Below are 16,330 nucleotides of genomic sequence, written 5' to 3' on the forward strand. Positions count from 1 at the left end.
AGGAGGCAGAGATTGCAGTGAGCCCAGATGGTGTCACTGCACTCTAGCCTGGGCGGCAGCGCAAGACTCCATCTCAAAAAACAAAAGACCACAAATCAGCAAATCAGCAGGAACCAGGGCCTACTGGGAGAAGAAAAAGGCCCTTCTATTCCATACCCACTCCCAGCTGTCCTGGAGGCCTCAGTGGAACACCCTCCTCCCACCCTCCACCCTCTGCCCTCCCATTTTACATGTCAAGAAACAGACACAGAGGAAGCCAAGCTGGTGTGGGGACACAGAATCTGAGTGGTAGGCTGGGATTTGAACTCAGGCTTTCCACATCTGAGCCCTGGGAGGAGAGGTCCAGGTCCAAGGGGCCCTGGGAGGGAAGGAATGAGGAGAAAAAGGTGGTCCCTAGTGGGGGAGGCTCAGCTTTCTCCCCTTGCTATCTCAGGGCTCTGGAAAGGCCTCGCCATCTCTCCTGAGCATCTGATCAAGAAACAAACCTCCGGCACCTACTCTGTGCCAAGCCTATTACAGGCTTTACCTCATTTCCTTCCTGCCACTGCCCTACAATGACATCTCTATTTTCCAAAGGAAGCGTGCAAGGCACAGACAGCTTTGACAACCAGACACCCAGGAGGAGGCAGGGCAGGGCCTTCAACCCAGACATCTGACTCCGGGACGATGCAGCCTCCCCCAGGGAGAACATCACCAAACCAAGAAAACAGGCATAGCCACCTGAATAAAAGTGTTAAGGAGCAGGAAAAGAAAATACAAACTCCAAAACATTCTGAGTCAGTAGAAACAAATTCTCGAAGATGCATAAAAGATTTCAAGATTCACCATAAGGTGTGAAAATTGCCAGGGTGGGAAAGACCAGTGTTTGAGAAGATTCATTCCTGACCGAGTTATCACTTTTAGCCAAATTCACCCAAAGCCCAAAGCTGAAGGAAAAGAGGTGGCGGGCTGTGCACAGCACAGCAGAGCGTGGCAGGGCCCTGGCCGAGGAACCCGAGACCTCCTCAAGCTCCCCACCTCTTCCTTGCTAACAGAACGGCAAGTCTCCTCCTTGATTCCCCCTTCTTTATTTTTTGAGATAGAGTGTTGTTCTGTTAACCAGACTGGCATGCAGTGATGCAATCATAGCTCACTGCAGCCTCGACCTCCTGGGCTCAAGCAACCCTCCTGCCTCAGCCTCCTGAGTAGCTGGGACTACAGGCGCACACCACCACACCTGACTAATTTTTGTATTTTTTGCAGAGATGAAATGTCGTTATATTGCCCAGGCTGGTCTCAAACTCCTGGCCTCAGGTGATCTGTCCGTCTCGGCCTCTCAGCCTCTTAAAGTGCTGGGATTATAGGCATGATAAGCCAGGGCGCTTGGCCCCACTTCTTTCTAATGGTCGGGAGGCACCCCAGACAGTCTCTTGGGTCCGGGCTGTCTGTGATGCTGTTAAAGATTCTGCAGCTTCCAGTACAGATGAACTTTGAAACGTGATGCTAAGCGGAAGAGGCCAGATGCAGAAGACAACACACTGCATGATTCTATTTCGATGAAATGTCCAGAACAGGTGCCACTGTAGAGAAGGAAAGTAGATCTGGGCTGCTTCAGGCTTCCCGGTGTGGGGACAGGGACTGGGAGGCAGTGACAGCTAAGGGGTGTGGGGTTTCTTTTTGGAGGTAATGAAAATGCTCAAAAACGGACTGTGGTAACAGATACACAACCCTGTGAATATACTAAAAGCCATTAACTGTACACTTTAAATGGGTGAGTTGTATGATTTGTGCATTATCTCTCAATTCTTTTTTTTTTTTTTTTTCTTTAGAGATGGAGACTCACTACCTTGCCCAGGCCTGGCCTCAAATTCTTGGGCTTAAGAGATCCTCCCACCTCAGCCTCAAAAGTAGCTGGGACTACAGGCGTGAGCCACCACACCCAGCTAGTTTTTAAACTTTTTTTTTATACTTCGAGTTCTGAGATACATGTGCAGAACGTACAGGTTTGTTACCTAGGTATACACGTGTCATGGTGGTTTGCTGCGCCCATCAACCCATCATCTACATTAGATATTTCTCCTAATGCTGAACCTCCCCTAGCCCCTCCCCTGCTGACAGGCCCTGGTATGTGATGTTCTCCTCCCTGTGTCCATGTGTTCTCATTGTTCAACTCCCACTTATGAGTGAGAATATGCGGTGTTTGGTTTTCTGTTCTTGTGTTAGTTTGCTGAGAATGATGGTTTCCAGCTTCATCCATGTCCCTGCAAAGGACATGAACTCATCCTTTTTTATGGCTGCCAGTTTTCTAACTTTTGTAGAGATGGATGTCTCATTATGTTGCCCAGGCTGCTCTTGAACTCTTGGCCTCAAAGGATCCTCCCACTTTGGCCTCCTGAGTAGCTGGGACTACAAGCATGTGCCACTACACTTAGCTTCTATGTGTCAATTATTAACACTTAAACAAAACAAAACAAAAGATTCTGCAACTTCCCAATGGACAGTCGTCCTCTGGGAACCTGTGGTCCTCTGTGGTCCCTGTATGTCATATTCTCCTCCTCCAGGAAGCCTTCCCTGGCCTCCCAGCACCCTCCCCTCCTGCCCGTTATTGGCTCCTAGGGCTCCTTCAGCTTCTCCTCACCACTGCTCATGCAGATGTGAGGTGACCATTGCCATGATCATTGGCTCATGTGGCCTCCTCCATCAACCTGGCACAAAGGAGGTGCTCCTGAAATGTTTATTGATTGAATAAATGAGACAAAATTTCAAACCCTAGGATGCATATTTGGCTTCTGGCCCTGGCTCTATTACCTTCCAGCCGAGTGATCCCGGGCAAATCATGGAACTGCCTCAAGTCCCAATATCTACCTCAGGGTACCCAGGGATTCAGAGGGAAATGGACATGGAAAGTTCTTTATGAAGCGGCTCCTTCCACAGCTGCCCCCATCTCAGTCAACGGAATTCCGTCCTTCCAACCACTCAGGCCCAAGCCATACTTGAGACCTCTCCCACCCTCCCCTCTCACACGCAAGCTGTCAGCAGTGCCAGCGGCCCCCCTTCACCCACCCTGCTGCCACTGCTGTGGACCAAGCCACCGTTACCTTGTGCCTGGATTGTTCGTGCCCTCTCTGGTGTCCTGCTTCTGCCCTTGCTCCCAGCACAGAAGCCAGAAGAATCAGGTTGGGCCTTAAGTCAGAACTTGCTCCTCCTCAGCTCCATACTCCCCATGGCCTTGCTTCATCTTGAGTAAAAGCTGGCAACCCTGCGCCACCTCCAAGTCTCTCCTCCATCTGCTCCTTTTGCCCCAGCTATGCTGGCCTTTGGGCCGTCCCTCAAATATACCAGGCACATGCCTGACTCAGGGCCTTTGCACGTGCTCTCATTCTGCCTGGAAAGTTGATTGTGTCCAGATGTCTGTGAAGCTTACCCCCTCACTTCCTTCAGAATCTTTGCTGAGACCTGGCCTTGTCAAGGAGAGGCGGTTTTAGCATGGTGGGAGGACTCAACTTGAAAGTATGAACTCCAGGTAAAAATCCAGGCTCTACTAGTGGCTGCATGACCTTCGGCAAATATCTTCTCTGCAACTCAGCTGCTCATCTCTAAAATGGGGGTAGTTATAGCACCTTCATAGGGTGGTTGTGAGGCTCAAACGAATTCAGTGACTGTAACCTGTGTGTCTGCTTCACTCCCCAGCCCTCCACAGCACACACTCTGGGCCTGTCCCTGCCTGCTTTCCTGTTCTTCTCAGCCCATATCATTATACAACAGGCCATGTAATTGCATAATTTATCCTGATCATTTCCTGCTCCTCTCACTAAAGTGTCAGCCCCGAGGGGCATTGCCACACACTGTACCTGGCATGTGGAGGAGCTCCATGAATACTTCATTCAACAAATATTTTCTTTTTTTTTTTTTTTTTTTTTTTTCAGATGGAGTTTCACTCTTGTTGCCCAGGCTGTGCAGTGGTGTGATCTCAGCTCATTGCAACCTCCGCCTCCTGGGTTCAAGCGATTCTCCTGCCTCAGCCTCCCGAGTAGCTGGGACATTCAACAAATATTTTCAAACACTGGAAATGTTTCTTGACCAATTGTCATGAGCTCTGTGTTTTCCCTCCTTCCCTGTCACAGATGTGACATTTCTCTCTCCAACCCAGCTCACACCTCTGAGCTCCAAATTCCTGCAGCAGTTCTGCTGGCTATCTTGTGGACAGACACTGTGTGCTCGGTGTATCCAGGGCCCAGTCTGTGACCTTCCCTGGAGACCCTGCACTCATCCCAGTATCATCTAACCTGGTCACCCTCAAGTGACCAAGAAGCCAGGAGGCTTCTATGCCTTCTCCTCTTTCACCCAGAAGTAAAGCCCAAAACTATGTCCTATCTTTTTTTCTTTTTTTTGAGACAGATTCTCACTCTGTCACCCAGGCTGGAGTACAGTGGTGCGACCTCAGCTCACTACAATCTCTGCCTCCCGGGTTCAAGTAATTCTCGTGCCTCAGCCTCCCAAGTAGAAAACTTTTTGTATTTTTCGTAGAGATGGGGTTTCGCCATGTTGGCCAGACTGCTCTTGAACTCCTGTCCTCAGGTGATCTGCCCCGCCTCGGCCTCCCAAAGTGCTGGTATTACAGGTGTGAGCCACTGCACCTGGCAATTTCATATATATATATAAATTTTTTGTTTTTTTGGAGGGGAGACAGAGTCTGTCTCTGTTTCCCATGCTGGAGTGCAGTGGCATAATCTTGGTTCACTAAAACCTTTGCCTCCTGGGTTCAAGTGATTCTCCTGCCTTACCCTCCTGAGTAGATGGGACTACGGGAACACACCACTACATCCTGCTAATAATTTTTTTGTATTTTTGGTAGAGATGGGGTTTCATCATATTGGCCAGGCTGGTCTGGAACTCCTAACCTCAAGTGATCCACCTGCCTCTGCCTCCCAAAATGTTGGCATTACAGCTGTGAGCCATCATGCCCGGCTGTGTCCTATCTTTTTAAAAAACCTCCTACACATCCCTCAGATCCTCTCTCCTTGATCCCCCAGAGTCGCTCTCGTCCGGGTCAGCACCATCTCTCATTCAGACATTGCACCAGCTTCCTCCCTAGGTGCCCAGCTGCCTCCCTGGCCCATCTTCTCTGCAGCAACCAGAAGGATCTTTTCAAAACACATGTGGAACAAATGAGCGCCTCACTCTGCAAGCCTGAGAAGCCAAAATCCTTGCTGACTAAAAAAACAAACCAAACAAGGCTTTTCAAAAGAATTCGACTCAGGGCTCCTTAGATAATGAATGGTCTCCCAAACCTGGCCACCCCAGGCCCAGTTAAAATGATATTTGTTGTACAAAAATTTAATTTACAAAATGGATTTACACAGAACCTTTTAGCTCAATAAATATTTGTGAAGTTGAACTGAAATGGAAAAATAGTTTTTTAAAATAGCACTGACGGAGTTCCCTCATGCCCTGGGGGCTTCTCACACCCCCCACGCCTTCTTTCTCCTCTCCACAAGCCTCTTCCATTGCTCTGACACTCCTGGCTTTTCTATCTCTGGGACTATAATTCTTCCCTCTCCCCTGCTGGCTCTGAGATGTGGCTGTTCCTCTATTCTGAGTCCTTCTCACCCAGCCCCCAGGCGGTGACCCCATTGGCCCCCATGACTCAAATCACCACCCATACTGACCTCCCGAGTCTCTCTGTGCAGCCTGGTGTCACCTCTGAACCTGAGGCTCATCTCCCCAGCAGCCGCCTGAACCCTTGGCCCCTCACACCCCCACGTCCAAAAGGGACCTCATCCCTTTCTCCCCTAAACCCACTCCTCCCTGATGACACCATGATCCACTCACGTCTCCAAGCTAGAAAAGCAGGTATCACCCTAGACCCCTCGCTGCTCCCATCCCTCCCCATGTCCACCCCTATGCTCTGTTCAGGCCCATCCCCCTCAGGGCACTGCAGCGTGCACCACCCACCCATTCCTCCCCCAATCTGTCCACCTGCCCCTTGGTTCACCCTTCATCCACTCCTCCCACCCTTCCAGCTACTCATCACCTACCCACCAAGCTGCCACCCACAATTCACCATGGCCCCGATGCCCCAAGCCATGTGCAAGACTTTACGACATAAAAATGACTTAGACCCATTTTCAGCCTAGAGATGCTCACGTACCAGAACAGGGTCCTGGCAGGTGAACAGGAATCTGCAGAGGGTGGAAGGGACCAGGAGTGGCATCTACATCGAAGGGTGAATAAGGGCACAGATGTCGGAGGGAGACACCTGGGATGTCTGAGAACTTGACCAGAAGAAGGTGGGGAACAATGGAGATGGGGGTGGAAAGGGCAACGGAGGCTGGCTCCGCAGGGCCTGCAGGACCGGGTCAGGAGTTGGACTTTATCCCAGCATGGACTCTGAGGAGGTAAACAGCCTGGGGTCAGATCCCAGCTCTACTGCCTCATAGCTGTGTGACCTTGGATGAATGGCCTCACTGTTCCCTGTCTGAAAAATAGGAATAATAACATACCTATTACAAAGGGCTGCTGTGAGGGCGGAGCCAATGCAAACACTCAGTATATCTCTTAGCACGGTGTCTGGTAGACTGGAAATGCTCAAGGAGTATAAAGCTCCTGTGACCGCTTGTGTTCGTATCATTGTATCCTCCAATCAGCAAGCAGACAACGGAGTTTTATGCAGGGAGGGTACACGTGCCTGCCCAGGATTCAGTGGGCCGGCCCTTCCTCCCAGACCCACCAGCTCTAGCCTTGCCCTTACCTACCAACTGCCCCAAGCCAGTCATATCCACTGGCCACTGCTCCAGATCAGCCCCCGGCCCCGATGAACTCCCAGCATGCTTTGCCCTCATTTTGGGAAGTATGGGCAGTGGCTCCAAGCTGCAAGGGGCTGAGAGGTATCCCCTCCAGGAATATTCTGATAGGAGCAGCCCGTGCAGTCTCTCACGCTCTAGGAACACCGCTCTGTGTCTCATAGCAGGTCCTTGCACACAGTACCAACTGGGAAGCCCTTTGCCTAGCTTTCTCCTTCAATCCACAGCTCTGTGTGGACTGCAGATGAGGACACTGAGCCTCAGGGAGGAGAAGGAAGTTCCTTTGCCTCAGGCTACACAGCAAGTAAATGGCTAAGCAGGGATTTGAACTCTGGGTCAGACTGCAGAGCCCCAGCTCTCACCCCTAATGCTCAGAAACCCCTGTGGAAGGATCAGGGCTTAAGATAACACATGGGCATGGATTTTCAAGGCATGGAGGAATACTGTCCAATAGAATTTGTGTCATGTTGGAAATGCTCTAATCTGTGCTCTCCCATAGGGTGGCTGTGAGCCACATGTGGCTACTGCGCACTGGTAATGTGACTAGTGCAATTAAAAGATTGATTTTTTTACACAAATTAGCCAGGCATGGTGGAATGTGCCTGCAATTCCAGCTGCTCGGGAGGCTGAGGCACAATACTTGCCTGAACCCGGGACATGGAGGTTGCAGTGAGCCGAGATCATGCCACTGCACTCCAGCCTGGGTGACGGAGAGAGACTCTGTCTCAAAAAACAAATAGTAATAAAAATAAATAAAATAAACTGATTTTTAAATTTAATTTGAAGTTCAATGGCCACATGTGGCTTGTGGTTACCCTACCGGACAGCTTGGGGCCAGGGAACTTTTAGCATTCTCAACCCCAGACTGCATTTCTGGGATGCTAATATTTTTTGACAACTCACAAAACATTTTGCCAGTTTGTTAGAAAGATTTCTACCATGATCCACCTGGTCCCTGCTATTATAAAACGAGGCTGACCAGCATTCTCAAGTTAACTGTTTCTTTACAATTCAAAGTCCTTCAAGAAATAGTTGCCTAACTCCTTTCTGGGACAGGCACTGCACCACACGTTGGGGACAGGAGCCCGACATGCTTCTCCCTCTCCTCAGGGACTCAGGGCCTGGCAGGAGAGGAGGCATGCTGTACACTAGGTTCCACACCAGAGCAGTGTATGAGTGAGGTTTGTGCACCAGCTGGGGAGCCATGAGGATGGGGACTGACTCAGCTGGTGAAGTGAGAGGAGGGACAGTGACATGGGGCCACTGCACTGCAGTTTGCATTTTCACATCCACTGTCTCATTCGTGCCTCGCTATGGCCCTGTTGGGGAGGTCAGGCCCCGACTGGTTTCTGGTTTTCTGTGTCCTGGATTCACTTCCAGAATTAGCAGTGAGTGTGGGCCACAGCCCTAAATCCCAGGACACGGCAGCCAAGAACCATACAGCAAGTGACAGTAGAGCAGGCTCTGATTCCCTGTCCAGTGCTCCCCTGAATCCTCTACATTTGCTTCTTGGGAAGGTTCATTCAGGACCCAGCCAGGTGGTGCCCAAATTTGTTTTCAGTCATCAACCTAGAAATCAGATGCTCCCTAAGCCCTCCAAAGGGCTGGTCTTGTAAATCCTTAAACTTTCTGGCAGCTCTGACAGGATCTGCGGCCCCCTCATGGCCACCTGGCCTCCTCTCGTCCCATTTGGTGACTTCCGAAGGCTGTGGAAAATCTTCACTTCCATGACGTTTCCCTGTAATCTCTCTGTTTCTATTCCGCACTCTCAGGGCCTGCCACAGTGGCCCACTCTCACCTGCCCTACTTTTCTTTTCTCGGAACCATCCTCCGATCTCATCATTGGTTCATTTTGTTCATCTTGGGAGGCATTTCTATGCGCTTCTTAAAGATGGTCCTGCCTGGGGTCTTTGGGCCTTGGAAACTCAAGCAGTTCCAGTCCTTCCAAACGCCCTTATTCACACCGAGCTCAGACAGTCCACGGCCATGCTCTTCCTCCCTCCCTCATTCAAACCTTCTTCTGATTCCTCACAGTGGGTTTGGAGCAAAAGGCAGAAATACTGTATCACAAACCAACACTTCTTGAGCCCCAAGGGCTGATGGAAGCCCTGACCCAGGCTGGGGTGATTACAGAAAGAGCAAAAAGGAGGCAAGGCTTTGGCTGGGTCTTAGAGGATACGCAGGTGTCCACTAGGCGGGTAAAGTGGGGAAGGGCATTGGAGGCAGAAAGAACAGCTGGCACGAAAGCCGGGAAGAGGGAAGAGCATGCCATGTTTGATAACTTCTGCACAAGTCGGGTGCTGGTCTGTGTGCTCTGGGGGAGGAGGAGAGGAGGGAGAGGAGAGACGGGGCTGGTAATGCAGGTGGGGGCTCGCTTATGAGGGTCCTGCAGTACCAATCCAGGGAGTCTGGCCTTTACCCTGGGAGCAATGGGGGTTTCATCAAATGTATATGGAAGAAAGATCACCCAGTAGCTATGTGGGGCAGTCTGGAGGTGGGTGGCGTGACTCATGCGAGAGCTGACAATGGTTCACCTAGGGCACTGGGGCCCGAAGACAGCAGACAGATTCGGGAGACGCTTCAACTAAAAATCAATCCAATTTGGGGCTGGTTTGATGCGGGGAATGAGGTAGAGGGAGCAGTCAGGGATGACTCCCAGGTTTCCGTCCTGATGACTGGGGAGTATATTGAATACTAAGCTTTTGGTTATAACGGGGGCCTGCAAACTTTGTCTTAAAAGGTTGATGGTAAATATTTCAGGCTTGCAGGCCATATGACACTGCTAAGCAGCCATTGACAATACATCAGTAAGTGGCATCTTTCAACTTTTTTTTTTTTTTTTAACAAAAACAGGCTGCCCATAGGCCATAGTTTGCTGACCCCTGAGATACAAACGAGAACAACAATGGGAGCGGCACGGTGGCTCATGCTTGTAATCCCAGCACAGTTGAGGCGGTGGATCACTTGAGGTTAGGAGTTCGAGACCAGCTTGGCTAACATGGTGAAACCCCATCTCTACTACAAATACAATAATTAGTTGGGCATGGTGGCAGGCGCCTATAATCCCAGCTAATTGGGAGGCTGAGGCAGGAGAATCACTTGAACCCAGGAGGCAGAGGTTGCAGTGAGCCAAGATTGCACCATTGTGGTCCAGCCTGGGCGACAGAATCAGACTCCATCTCAAAAAAAAAAGAACAACAATGAAACCATCTCAAGCTGGCTTTAACAATAAAGTGAACTGATTGATCCATATAATTGAGAAAGTCTGGATTTATGGTGTACTTCAGGCATGGTTGAATCAGGATTCCAGCTTCTCAGCCCTGTCCTCCATGTGTCAATTACATCCTAAAGCTGGCTTTGCTAATGCACACAGGATGTCTGTTCCAGATAAAATAAGCATACAATTAGGGGCATGAGAAAGGACTATCCGGTCCCAGTCCTAAGAGTCATTTTGATTGGACTGGCTTATCTCACTTGCCCATCCAAGAACCAATCATCAAGCCTGGAGGATGGAACACAGTGATTGGCCTAACCTGGATCATGAGCTCTATGCCCTGACTGGCTTACCCTGGGGCCTTAGCTCTATCCTCATGGGAGTGGTGGTGTCAGTTTCCCTACAACTGTGTGGCTCCTTAACAGGAATCAAGGTCTGGTGGGATGGAAAAAGGGAGGGTATATGAGAGAAATGAAAACATATGTCCCCATGAATACTTACATGTGAGTATTCATAGCAACATTATTCATAATAGCCCCAAGCTGGAAATAATGCCCACTGACCAGCAAACAGATAAGCAAAATGTGGAATGTCCATAAAATGGAATATTACTCAGCATTAAAAAGGAATAAAGCACTGATACGTGAAACAACATAGATGAACATCAAAAGCATGCTGCAGGGCTCAGTGGCTCATGCTTGTAATCCCAATACTTCGGGAGGTGGAGGTCTGGCTCTGTCGCCCAGACTGGAGTGCAGTGGGGTGAAAGCAGTTCGCTGCAGCTTTGAACTTCTGGGCTCAATCAGGACATTGGGAATGCCGTCCAGGAGAGCTCCAGGGAAAGGTCAGGTATGGAGCTGCCCATATGGGGACTGTGAGTGTTCAGAGGGACACTGGTGGAGTTGACAAATCCTCCAGAGAGAGTGTGGTCTGGGGTGAGAGGCTGGCCAGCAGGCACAGAACTGTCCTTCCCACAGCCATCCCCACCTGACCCCTGCTGGCCTCCCGTTTGGTTCTCTACGGTTGTCAAGGGGCAGTGGGGGAAACAGAGCAGGTGCTTGAGGGAGCTGACCTGGATGCAAACCCTCTTCTGCCCCTCGCTTGCCAGGTGACAAGCTGCCCAACCTCTCTGACTCAGACGGACATGATGATGGCACAGTTGCGGGCAGGAGCACACGGGACGTTCTGTATAGAACTGGATCTATAAGAAGCCCCTGGCAGATGCGGCTTCCTGCCTCTTGGGCTGAGCTGGCCAACAGAACTGCTGCATCTTCTCACTGATTTTGCCAGCTCCTCTTCCTCCCCGGCCCCCTAAGTTCCTCAGAGTTCTGAATGGCAAAGTGGCAGACCCAGGTTGGAGCCCCAGCTCTGCTGCAGCTCCTGTGACCAGGACAAGTCCCTCTCCAACACCAGGCCTAAGCTTCCCCAGCTGTATGGCCCCTGGGCCCCTTGTGGCCTGCATGTGCTAAGTTTGTAACCAGGCGCTTACAAGAAATGCTTCTGCCCTTTACGGTTAAAACAAAAAAGAGTCCCTCAAAAAGGTCAGCAGCAGAAAAAAGGCCCCAAGGCTGGGGAGACGGCAGAAGGGGCCTCCCCTCTCCTGCCTGGCCATGGAGAAGCCGCACCTGGGCAATGAAGCCCAGCCCAGCCCAGATGCTGACTCGGCCACTTTGCAGGGACAGTTGAGGTCACTGTGTGACTCCTGCCAGAGCCGCCCCCTCTCAGTCATCCCAGCAGGACCTGCCATAGGGCAGACTGGGTTGGAGGGTGTCTTCCTCTCTCTGAGCTGTGGCTGCCCTGTCTGCAAACCCCTCCAGGAAAGCTGCTCTGCAGGCCCAGCTTTTTCCCCACCCTCGCTCTGAGCTCATCAGGACCCCTGCCCACCCCTTCTCCCCATTTTCCATGGTTCTAGGGCCCCTGGAGTCTCCAAGGCTGCCCCAGCACCTCCACGGGAGATGCCAAAAGGACAATTCACCAGAGTTGAGGAATCGAGGTCCAGAGAGGGCAGGTCCATGAGCAAGGCCACACAGTGGATGGAGGAAGAGGTGGGGGCAGCACAGAACCCAGGCCTCCTGAGTAGCCACTCATTTCTGCTGCCCCCTCTCATGGATGTTATATAAGAGCAAGGAGCCCAGTCTTCTTTATGTCTTTATAACTCAGACCAACATCTAGACTTTCAGTTCACCAGATACGCTTCCTGTCACCCACACCTCCCTGCCTGAAGTGACCATTAGGGCCCCAGCCCCTCACCCTCCACCAACACTCACTCCTTGGTGACCCTTCCAGCCTCCTGTCCTGCTCACTGGCACATCCAGCCCAGCCTCCCCTAAACTCCAGATGTCTCCATGCAGCACTGCCCACGGGGCCTCTCCACCTGGATGTCTAAAAGGTATTGGGCCATTTTCACCACCTTCCCTTCCTCTCCTGAACCTGCTCCTCCTGCAGTTTTCTCCATCTCACTTGAGGGTGGCTCCAGGTTTTTTGCCCCAACAAAAACCTTCCCATCTTCCTGGACTCCTCTCTCTCACCCCACACCCAATCTTCCAGGAAACCCTGCTTCTCCTCCCTTCAAAGCATCTCTAGAATCCAGCTGGCCCTCCTCACCTCCACCTCAGCCACTGGGTCCCAGCCACCATCACCTCTCCCCCAAATTAGAGGCCCTATGGCCTCCCTGCCTCCACTCATGATCCTTTCAGCCCGGTCACCACACCATAGCCAGATGGTCCTGTTGAGACAGTCTCTGCTCAAAGCCCTCATTGGCTCCCATCTCACTGAGTGGAGGCTGAGAGCGCCCTGGCTTACAGGGTCCCACAAGGTCTGGCTTCATGCACATCTCTGACACTCCCTACTCTCACCATCACACCCTCCTTCCCCCAGTCTGGCCTCCTGGCTCTTCTTCAGTTGCAGCCGCTCCACCCCAGGCCCTTTGCACTTGCTGTTTCCGCCGCCAGGACCACTCTTCCCTGGATGGCCCAGGACTCCCTCCCTCCCTCCTTTCCCTGAGCTTTTGTAGCTGTCACCTCCTCAGATAGGCCTACCTGGTCCCAGAGCAGACACCTTGTCTTGTCTGCCTGTACTTCCTAGCACTTTGTCCTGGTCATTTTGCTTTTTGGCACTCATACCACCCGACTCGGCAGTGCATCACACCCACAGCCCCCAGCACAGTGTCTGGGGCATAGTAAGTGCTTAGTAAATATCTGTCGAACAAATGAAAGACTGTGACCTTGTGCCTGCCCTGCTGTCTCATAGGGCAGTGGTCCCCGACCTTTTCAGCACCAGGGCAGGTGGGTTTGGAGGAGCCCTCATTTCTAAAGCAAGCTCCAGGAGGGGAGATATTGTCTATCCTCCTGAACAACACATTTTTCCACAGAGAAGTGGGGATGGTTTCGGGACGATGCAAGTGCATTACATTTATTGTGCACTTTATTGTAACTATTATTACATTGTAATATATACTAAAATAACTATACAACTCACCATAATGCAGAATCAGTGTGAGCCCTGAGCTGATTTTCCTGCAACTAGACGGTCCCATCTGGGGGTGATGGGTGACAGTGACAGACCATCAGGCATTAGATTCTTATAAGGAGCACTCAGCCTGGATCCCTCGCATACACAGTTCACAACAGGGTTTGAGTTCCTATGAGAATCTAATGCTGTCACTGATCTAACAGGCCTGCTGCTCACCTCCTGCTGTGCAGCCCAGTTCCTAACAGGCCATGGACCAGTACTGTTCGTAGCCCAAGGACTGGGGACTCCTCTTGTAGGGGATCTACCATTTACAAAGTACTTATGACACCCCAGGTCTTGCCCACCTGGAAAAGACTGCAAAAAGATGGCAGTAATCTCAACAGAGTGGGAGCAGTGGGTGCCACTCCCTCCTCTGTGCCAGGGAGGGGTGCCCCCAGCCACTCCGGGAGCAGCCTCTCTTACGATCCCCATTTCACAGAGGAGAAACCAGAAGTTCGAGAGCTGAAGTCACTTGCTGGAGGGCCCGAGGCACACGCTGGAGTCGGGACTGAAGCTTAGATATATCTGGGCCCACAGACATAAACCAACAATCCAGCTGCCCCGGTGTGGCATCTGACACTTCAGGCCTTTGGGATTCCTGAGTGACGGGCTTGTGTGCTAGTAGAAACAGCCTCAACTCAAAAGCAGCCTCTGGGGCAGCAGAGGCCCACAGCCCACAGGAGAAGGAGTAAGGCAGTGAAGGATGGTCCCCTCCAGCATCTGCAAAAGGGAGACTGAGCCAAACTGGTCAGCAGCCCTCAGCACATATCACCTCTCTGCCATCTGCTGTGAGAAGCACTTCATGATCACCTGTGTACAGAGGCCTGGGCTGACACTTTTTGGAAAAAAGGAAGTCATGACCTGGCCCCTCCTCACCTCCTACCCTGGTATAGAAGGCATGAGCTTGTTAGCCATTGTATCATCTGATTCACCCCAGGGAAATGACAGATGGACACTATCAGGCCCATTTCAAAGACCAAGCAAGTGAGGCATGTATTTTTATTAAGCACCTGCAGTGGGGTCAGGACGAGGCAGGTGCTGGGGATGGAGAAGGGATCTCGCCAGGGCCAGGTGGATGGATAAGGTTACAGGACCCCACTGCCCCGCCCAGGAGGGTCTGCTCTCACCCAGGCACTTGCTCCTGCCTCCCACAGCCCCTGGGCTACTCATCTGCTACCTCATTTGCATCCCTCAGGTCCACAAGGAAACCGTCTCCAGCACACAAAGAGAAACTGATGCTGAGGGGCTGGGGGGACTAAGGGCAAGCTGAGCTCAGGGGATGATCTAGGTGTGGCCCCTGTCAGCCTCCTGCCTCCCTGTGCAGATCCCCATCCTGTCCCCATGGCACCTCCTCCAGATACATGTCTGAGGACATGAAGAAGCCGCCTGGAACCCACAGGCTAAAAATGTGGCAACTGTGAGACACTGGTGCACTCACCTGCTCGGGAGCCCATGGGGATGAGGGCCTGGCATCGGCACAGCTGTGCCTGGTGGGGCTGCTCCTTCAGGGCAGGAATACGGGGTGGTGCTTAGGAGGATGGCAGTCAGGGGAAGACAGCTCATCCCCTGAGATGCGGGGATGCTGCTTTCCCAGAAATGCCTTGGGGAATTTGGTTTCCCAATAAATAGCTATTATTTATTGATGTGATGACCACATACTTTATTCTCCCAATGGGGATGCTTGAAAATGAGTTTGGAAAGGAAGCTGTTAGTAATTACTCCAGAACTGTCCTGGGCAAATCATGACATGTGGGTACCTTATTTGTTGAACAACTGGGATGAATGCTGGGCACATCATATCCATCGCCCTTTGTATCCTCACAGTGACCCATGAAGTGACTGCAGCAGCTCCGGCCTCCTTCCTGTTCCTCAGGAACCAGGCGCCCTCCTGCCTCAAGGCCTTGACCCTTGCCATTCCCTCTGCTCAGAGCCCCCTTTCCATTAATGGCTTGTCCCTTACTTCATTTGGGGCTGTGCTCAAATATCTCTTCTTCAGCCTACATTCCCTACACCTAAAATCATACATCCATATCACTCTTTTTTTTTTTTTTTTTTTTTTTTAGGGGTTTCCCCCTTTTTTTTTTTTTTTTTTTTTTGAGAGGGAGTCTCCCTCTGTTTTGCCCAGGCTAGAGTGCAGTGGCACAATCTTGGCTCACTGTGACCTCCGTCTCCCGGGTTCAAGTAATTCTCCTGCGTTAGTCTCCCAAGTAGATGGGATTACAGGCGCATGCCACCACGCCTGGCTAATTTTTTTTTGTATTTTTAGTAGAGATGGGATTTGACCATATTGGCCAGTCTGGTCTCGAACTCTGGGCCTCAGGTGATCTGCCCACCTTGGCCTCCCAAAATTCTGGGATTACAGGCGTGAGCCACTGTGCCTGGTCCTGTATCACTCTTTATTCCTGATTTTTAAAATCATAATAGTTTTCACTGCTTGATGTTATTTGTTTGTTTAATGTTTGTTTCCCCTTCTAGAAAGTAAGCTCGGCTGGATGCGGTGGCTTACGCCTGTAATCCCAGCACTTTGGGAGGCTGAGGCAAGTGGATCACCTGAAGTCGGGAATTCAAGACCAGCCTGGCTAACACGGCGAAACCTCATCTGTACTAAAACTACAAAAATTAGCTGGGCATGGTGGCATGCACCTGTAATCCCAGCTACTTGGGAGGATGAGGCAGGAGGCTCACTTGAAACCAGAAGGTGGAGGTTGCAGTGAGCTGAGATAGCATCACTGTACTCCAGCATGGGAGACAAGAACAAAACTGGAAAAGGGAAGGGGAAGGGGAAGGGGAAAGGGAAGGGGAAGGGGAAGGGGAAAGGGAAGGG

At 51.3% G+C, this 16,330-nt stretch overlaps 1 protein-coding gene across 7 annotated transcripts in view; it reads right to left on the bottom strand.

Annotated features, from left to right (window-relative positions):
• The window catches only part of DLGAP4 (DLG associated protein 4), a 227,761-nt gene that overhangs the window by 168,069 nt on the left and 43,362 nt on the right, over positions 1-16,330 (bottom strand). The gene's annotated exons all lie outside the window — the stretch shown is intronic.

The sequence above is a fragment of the Cebus imitator genome, unplaced genomic scaffold, assembly GCF_001604975.1.
Source record: "Cebus imitator isolate Cc_AM_T3 unplaced genomic scaffold, Cebus_imitator-1.0 Scaffold18, whole genome shotgun sequence".
NCBI lineage: Eukaryota > Metazoa > Chordata > Mammalia > Primates > Cebidae > Cebus > Cebus imitator.